At 35.6% G+C, this 8,825-nt stretch overlaps 1 non-coding gene across 1 annotated transcript; it reads left to right on the forward strand.

Moving 5' to 3' along the window:
• Nucleotides 1-8,243: 8,243 nt before the first annotated feature.
• On the forward strand, nt 8,244-8,314 carry Trnag-gcc. The gene has a single exon. It is a non-coding gene; the product is annotated as a tRNA-Gly (tRNA).
• Nucleotides 8,315-8,825: the final 511 nt, after the last annotated feature.

The raw sequence follows: 8,825 nt of genomic DNA on the forward strand, positions 1-8,825 counted from the left end.
TTTATGAATGAAATTTATGAATAATCGTTGCGTATGCTTTGTGTTTGCGTTTGTGTGAGGGCGCAGCACGGTTTTAAGGCCAGTAACACACGCACCAAGTTTAAATACGGCCAGATGACATTGACGGAATTCCGAAAAAAAAAAAATTACGTACCAATTTTTTTGTTGATTTGGGTCGAGAATCATTAGCATAGTTACGTCCTTGACTATGGCACGGATGCAATTCAACAGCTTGTATATCAATGTTATTACATGAAATTCGTCGATTATTTCAATATTTCTGAATACATCAATTCATTGGAAAATTCGTTTTCATTAATTTATTTCCCCAAATTTTAATAATGAATTAATAAATGCCACCCGTTGAAATACAATTAATATTATGTTTTTAATAATATTCGATGTAATAAAATAATAATTATTTTCAATACGTCGCTAATGAATGCTGGATATTAAATGTATTTTATTGAATAAACCATTACCGAATATGTCGAATACCATTTATTTCAACAATATTTTATCTACATATAAACGATAAACAAATATGGCCTGACTACAAAAACTTTAACGCCTGTTTTACACCTGTCTAAAAAAATTGTGGCTCCAAAATGAACCATATGTCAACGTCATAATTTTACATTTTTTTAGATAAGGCTTAAACTGACGTTAAAAAGTTTTTGTGGTAAGACGGCAAGTGTCTGTTTACTGAATAAATATTGAAACAATTTGTAGTATTCATGCGGTTTTAATTAAACCTTTTTGATGATACCAGAATAACACAAAGGAATTTTGTAATTAAAATAATCGACTGGACATGACAGTGATACAAAAATAAATTACAAATACTTATATTACCCGGGGTTTAACCCGTGTCCCGCGGGAATTGCTTCCCGGACTCGGACAAAAAGTAGCCTATGTCCTTTCTCAGACTCAAGACAACCTCTGTGGGTGTGTCATATGTGTGAAAACCTGTCAGACAGACAAAGTAACTTTCGCATTTATATTAGTAGCTATCTGCTCTATGGGTATGGGTACGTCAAGACTAAATTATATATAGGCATAATTTTTATCCATAAGTAATTCCTTTTGCGTCAGTCACATGCAAAACATACACTAGCACGGATAGTTCGGAACCTTACCAATTGGAAACCTATTAAATTATCTTAAATAAAGCCTAAAACTACAATAATATTCCTCTAAATACAAGTTTCCATAGCCCTAGGGTTTAATAAAGAACTTTACATTGGAATAACGTAGTTAAACTTTGCAAAACTTGTCTTAAATTCATCCAGCCGTGCCAATAATGAGACGGCTAAAATATAGTTTTATGTTCTAGAAAAGTTAGCAAATTGCAAACTTGCTGAAACCTATTTAAAAGTAAATGCGGCTGGGTGAAATTGAGAATTTTGTATTCTAGAATGTGCTAGATTTGTTGTATAAAGTTCTCCTCAATTGTTAAGGTACCTACATAATAGACTTTGTAATTTATATAGGTACTTACCTATCAGATTCAGTATGCGCATATATAATAATTTTTATTTATTCTTTCGTTCTTTCCATATTCGATGAATTCAGTTTAGCCTAAAATTGTAAAAGTGAGGTTTTAGCGATATATCAGATTAACATAAGGCTACTTTTATCCATCTGAGGGAGAAATAGTCCCCTCTGACAGACTGAATAAGGTTAGCTCTATATAAAAATATGCAAAATGTTTGTACAGTAAAACAAAGCAAGATATAATAAAACACCAACAAAGTCCATTTCACACTCAAGAATAAACTTAGACAACAAAAAACCAGTAAAAACTCCATTTTTATCTCAAAAAAACGAGCATTTTATTTCACAAACCATTCTAGTTCCAGGTGTTATCAACATTTTCGATCTCACCTTTTGTTCTAGGAAATGCACAATTCAGACGTTATGCACCAAGCTGGCTATAATCTTTATTATAAGTACCTACACGCTATCTTATACTCTTGAACGCTTGCATGCATTGCAGCTTCCAGCGTGCATTCCTTTTGTGTTTTAGCTATTGTTTTGAATTTAGATTTTTGAGCATATTTTTTTATTCGATGTTTGAGTGGTTAATGGTTGTGTATGAACGTACATAAATATACGACTATATTACCTCCTTAAAGAGTTTATTCTTACCTACGCTTTCACGCATATAAATAGCAATTGACATGAATAGCATGAAGATAGGTGGTATAGGTATATTGGAGATAGATCTCCGATTACTATTTTATATTCGGGCATCCCGGTATATATCCCGGTATGTATCCCGGTATAGAGTAGCTACCGCATCATATTAAAGCAAACATGCCCCCGTAACGTTTACCTATCCAACCAGCAAACACACAGAGAGACTTTAAAGCGAAACATCTGGCCATCCATACCCAGGGACGTACATACGTTACACAGACAAACTATTTGGTCCTCACGACAGATTCGGAGCACCTCCCATTAGGGTATTTACTTATTCATTTGCAGTACTCTGTAACTTCATTTTGTGACTTCGTAAAGTGTTTGCAGTTTACAGTCGGGAAAGTAAAGGAAGCAAATGTTGAGAGAATTTTAATGTTAATCATCATGTGTGTATGTAATTTTAAGGTAGGATATGCAGTCTTCATGGTGGAAAATATTGAACAACATTTCAGTAGAATTAGCGTAGAATAGAATTGGATAGAACAGGACTAAATAGTATACATAGAAGCACCGAAAGTCCAATACCGTTTTCAGACTACGCATGGCCCGTTCTAACTGAGTAAAAATTGAGCGGAAAATCCGTTGGTGTGAAAACGCTCTAGGTAAGGGTCTGCTCGGTAACTTCTATTTAATTAAAACATTTTATTAAGTTAATATTTAGCCGTTATTTTTAGCGACCATGAGAAAAGTACCTAAAAACAACTGCATTCCTTGGCGTCTACCTTTCAAACAACACGAAAGTACCTAACACGTCGCCTAAAATCAACACTCCGATCTAATCGCTCCCCAAAGCTAAGTTTTGTACAACATTTTTAGTTTAAATTAGTTCGTGACGTCAGCTAATGGCGTAAGTGAATTTACGCCATGGAATACAAAATGACTATAGGAGGTGCCATAACGGAAAATCTCCAAAGAAAGTAGCTCGCCAGAATGCGTGTGTGCGGGTCACGAGGAACGTTACTGATTTCGCCCTTACACCTTTCGCCTTCCATGGACACGACCATTTTTTGTAATACCAAAAATCGTTGACAGATGTCTCAAAGAACTCGAGAGCCTCGTTCACTCGTAACTGAATATTTTGGTCTTGCCCATCGTTCGTATTTGACATAGAAGAAGGCGCCTGATCTACCTGCATTATGGCATTTCCGCTCATGTTTCCTTACTCCGTGATTTACGCCCACATACTAGTTTTACCGAAGTTGGGAACCCATGCCGCAGCGAACGAACTTGTTCAACACGCGTGCTCTCTATAATATATTTTGCGGGTACTATCGACAACAGCGTAAAGCGTGTTAGTTGAACTAATAAAGTTTTATTATTCTGATGTGTAAATTGCGATTAGTTTTTGTTTTTATCTGTATGTCTGGCATATAGGAATCCTATGATTCGTCGTTGCTTAAAGCTGCCATTGAACATCTTTGGCAGTCGTTACGAGTAGTCTGAAGCCAGTAAGTCTGATAACCAGTCTTACCTAGGGGTATTACATTGCTTGGGTAAATGGGTTGAGGAGGACAGATAGGCAGTCGCTCCTTGTAAAACACTGGTACTCAGATGCATCCGGTTAGACTGGAAGCCGACCTCAACATTGTTAGGAAAATGGCTCGGCAGATGATGAATCTATACATCAAAACAAAACCTGTACCTGACTGTACTAATTTTACTCCCAACTGTACCCTGTGATGGTACATAAGTTTGGTTTCGATAACAACTCGAAGTTTTATAGTGGCTCGAGATTCAAATGATCGATAACTCGGTTTTACAACCTCTATTAAACTAAATTGACGTAATATTTAGAACTTCACCTTTCGGTGTAACTTTGACCTAATTTTCAGAAATTGATCCAAAGTGTTGATAGTTACATAATTCTTGCTCAACTTTACATATCTACCTATAAAGTACCTACTTTTTATTAGGTTGAGTGAAATCTTTATTTGTAGACATTGTAAACAAGAGTGGGTAAACTGTAGATAATTCATTTATATTAAAGCATATTTCATCTTCGCCTATCTGAATAAAAGAAGAGTAGGAACAATAAAATATTTATTTATTATTTAAAGAAGCAGGTCAATAACGGGAGTTTATTTAAAAATATACTTTAAATTCAGTAAACATTTACAGGGATTTAACTGAAAAATAACATTGACTGCAACTTTGTCTACTAACCCTGAAACAACGGAGACATTCACAACCAAAACATAACATAAGATCCTCCTTTTTGGACAGTCGGTTAAAAAATAAGTCACGTCTTAAATAAAGCGCGAAAAATTACAAAGACTAACAATAGAAAGAAGTTGGTACCAAAGAATAAATAATTAAAACAGAACAGACACTAACCCAATCCAGCCAGAACGTCCGACGAATTTGATTCAATTTAGAAGTCTGCTTCTAGTTTTCCTCGAAATATTACTGAGCTTTAATAAAATACTGGCGTTTTGACTTATTGGGTTACCTACTTAGGTAATCATTTTATTTGACTTCGTATTGTGTACTTGGATTTTCACAAAACGAAGTTACCAAAAAGAGATTGGTAAGTAAGCTACTTATTTGTTATCCTTCTGCTGGCAAAAGATCCAATGAAATGAAATGAGGGTGAATTGTGATTACTTACATTATGAAAATAATAGTGAATTTCGATTTATCTATCAGTTCTATGAATAATGTATTATCATCATCATCAGCCTTTTATCGTCCCACTGCCGAGCACAGGCCTCCTCACACACCGAGAAGTATTTAGCGTTAATCATCGCGCTTGCTCAATGCGGGTTGGTTATTTCACACTTTATAGTCCAGGTTTCAAGATGTTCCCTTTACTTTTAATCAGCGATTTGTGTCCAAGATATACAAAGATAAATAAAAAGGTTCCTTAATTTGTTCAATTAGTAAAATATATCGTTAACCACATGTATTGGTTCAATATTGTAAACTAATTCCAAACACAAGCTTAGTCGCCGCGTTAAATACATGCCATTCCAAACTACTGAATGATAATCGAAGTTATCTTTGTCCTAGATAGAAAAATTGAAAATGTCTTCGTAGCATTGTAAGCTGAAGCTTATTGTACACTGAAATTAAAATAATACTTGTCCTTTGCCTCGTAAGACCTGAAACAAAAATGCATTTTTTATAACATATTATTTTTCGTTATTTTAGCCTAAAAATGTCTACAGGCTCACAACATAAATATATACTCACCGTACTTGTCAGTGAACGCAGTGTGAGATATTTATTTTTTAGCTCCGGAGATGCGATGCGATATTGCTCAGAGGAATCAACTTAAATCCTCTTATATCCAGGCGACAAACTCTTGTGTACTTGTGTCTCGACGAACATGAGAAAACATTGGAACATCGATAAGTGTACTGTGAGCTTTGGAACGAAGCCCTGAGTAAGCTCATAATTCCTTCGCTGACTGAGACTTGTTGCGGGTAGCGCCAATAATATTTTTATTTAATTTAATAGAATTCTTACCAGCAATTTATTCCTTTCTACTACCTACTACCTTTTTGGGTAGGTAGGTACTACCTTTTTGCATCACTGAGATGGGAATGAAATTCTAAATCATCATAACATCATCCTCCTCCGAGCCTTTTTCCCAATCATGTTGGGGTCGGCTTCCAGTCTATCCGGATTCAGCTGAGTACCAGTGCTTTACAAGAAGCGACTGCCTATCTGACCTCCTCAACCCAGTTACCCGGGCAACCCGATACCCCTTGGTTAGACTGGTGTCAGACTTACTGGCTTCTGACTACCCGTAACGACTGCCAAGGATGTTCAATGACAGCCGGGACCTACAGTTTAACGTGCCATCCGAAACACAGTCAATGGTGTCTAAGATATACTTAGAAAGTACATACAAACTTAGAAAAGTTGCATTGGTACTTGCCTGACCTGGGATCGAACCCGCGCCCTCATACTTGAGAGGTTGGTCCTTTACCCACTAGGCCACCACGACTTTCTCTAAATCATCATAAAAAACCTCATAAAAACGGGAACGCGGGCTTCGTCATCATTCAGGAAAGTTTTCGTTTGTTTTTTTTTTTTTTATCGAAACAATTGAACCGATTTGACGAATTATTTACTGTTGAGAAGCTGCATTATCCCCGGGTGATATAGGATATAATTTATACTGGAATGGGTAGAAGTTACGTCTGGACGCAGCTGTAATGATATTTTTATCTCAGTCACCACCATCCCACGGATGGTACTCTAATATGATTAACTGGAAAACCTTTGAGTTTTAAAACCGATTTTAACCGGATCAAACTAGACTACCTACGTGAAGCTTCCCTAATTACCTATGCGTCTTGCACCAAGTAACCGTTCATCAAAGTCGCGATACTATCCAAGTACCCGCTATTTATTCACAACCGCATTGCTTGCGTAACCACTAGTCGTGGCAATGGAATTGAAATGTAAGGGAATGCAAGATTTATTTATTTACTAGCTTCCAGAGGGAATTATTTCATCTACCTACATGTTATTTTGGTGTAAAAGCTGCACTACATCAAAGTATTTAAGCCACACACACACACTCGCAAACTTTCACCATTATAATGTTAGTATGGCGCGCGTCATCCTAAAAAGGCTAAGTCAATGAAGATGATATTTTGCATACAGGAGGTGGTGCAGTGATGCTTTAAAAACGGACATAGGCTGTATTTTATCCAAGTGTTATGTGTAGCTCTTGCATAAAAGTTAATATTTGAATATACAAAATTACTTTATAAAACAAGGTTTTCAAAACACAAATCCCACATTAAGATATAATGAAACAAGACTAGTTGCAGTACACAACATACCCTCTAATACATAAATTAAAGCAGCGTACACATGAGCCGGTATGTTGCTGTTTGCCTGCAGGCAATGCAATGTACGTACACAAACCTGTGTCGGAATAGTCTGTAGTCTGCCTTAGATAATGAAGGAGAATGTAGGAACTTTAATGAGTATATCTTGATGTGAATAATATGGAACAATGCATTGTGATGGACAATATTCGTGTGTTCAGTATAATGAACCACTATTATGAATATTATGAACGCTAGCGGTATCGACTGCGTCTGGTCGGAACTTCTTCGAAAAACTTATCGGAATAAGTGTGTAAATCGGCTAGATAACCGATAGCACGTACTCGTTATAATATTAGTACGTAGTATGTACATAATATTTTAAAAAAAGTAGGTAGTTGAAGTTTGAGGCGTTTAATTGAGGATGATTATCGTTTTCAACATCAATTATCCTCAAACATTTTCAATAACTTTAAACTCGCACTGTTTATGAAGCTAGCAAGCTTAAAAAACTTTACTTACAAAATTTAAACATCACATAACAAAATACGTGCTATAAGAACCAAAAGTGTCATCAGTTATGCTACCAACAAAATGGCATATACCCTGAAGCTGTGAGGCAGCCATTTTATTGTACCCGCTTGGATCCCAAACATACCTGTCGTAATTATTATTTGCGTTCACCCTCATGAACGAAGGCTAAGTTATTTTTGTTTATGTTTCGTTTTGCTAATTGGCTTAGGTACGGGAATGACAATTAGTATGTTATAGGTAGGGGGAACAGAGCATGTTTTTTTAAAGTTAGATAATATCCCACTTGATTTACTTAATATAATAATAGTGAACGTAGTTGGTGGGAAAGCTGAGCTAAAATTAAATGCCCATTCGGATACATATTATTTCAATTTTGTCTACGTGTTTCACAAATTAGTATAATTTGGAAATAAAAATAAAACAATCAAACTACACATACCTTACCCACATATTTATTCAAAACGCAAATAAATAGGTATTATGAAATCACTCACATTCCCCAGTTTATAAAAACATCTGTTCCAATAAAATGCGCACATTCCATTTACGCAATTTAATTTCTAATCGTGACAGAATGTTGAACATAGACATACCAGCCAAATCATCAATCTGTAATAATATCAAGGTCATTTGAGTTGAAAGAAACTCTTGCGCAGTTCATCTTTTACTTTCATAGATAGCTTGGTGTGAAAGGTATTTTGATACGTTTGTTCATAAGCATCGGTGGTTCAGTGGTAGAATGCTCGCCTGCCACGCGGGCGGCCCGGGTTCGATTCCCGGCCGATGCATCTCTTTTTGCATTTTTTTAGTGTGTACAATATTTTTTTATAGGTTTTCGTTTTCATATTTTGTTCATTTTGTACAACTATAACAACAGAGAGGATTTTAAATTATTGATGAGTTAACTCGACCAAGGAAATATATACTTCATATCAAAAGAAATAAGGTTTAAAACACAACAATACTCAGTAAGTACTATGTATGAACATCATTATTATATTCACTACATGTATACGGTTTACACATATAGGAAATAAGCAAAACATAAACAGAAATACAAATTCCGCAAACATCATGAAAAATTGCCATCAAATTCTGAATAATTCTATCCCCAGTCCATCGGAAATTTTAATAACAGCACTCGTAAATCTTCCGAAAGGGGTCATATTACCATAACACGCATCGTATCATATAGCTCTTATTATGCAAACCCCTCGACTTACATACATATCGATCGATATAATGAATTATACATGTTTTTTTAGGATTCCGAAGGACTGAAAAAAAAAATATCCTGCT

This window comes from Helicoverpa zea, chromosome 11 (assembly GCF_022581195.2).
Source record: "Helicoverpa zea isolate HzStark_Cry1AcR chromosome 11, ilHelZeax1.1, whole genome shotgun sequence".
Lineage (NCBI taxonomy): Eukaryota > Metazoa > Arthropoda > Insecta > Lepidoptera > Noctuidae > Helicoverpa > Helicoverpa zea.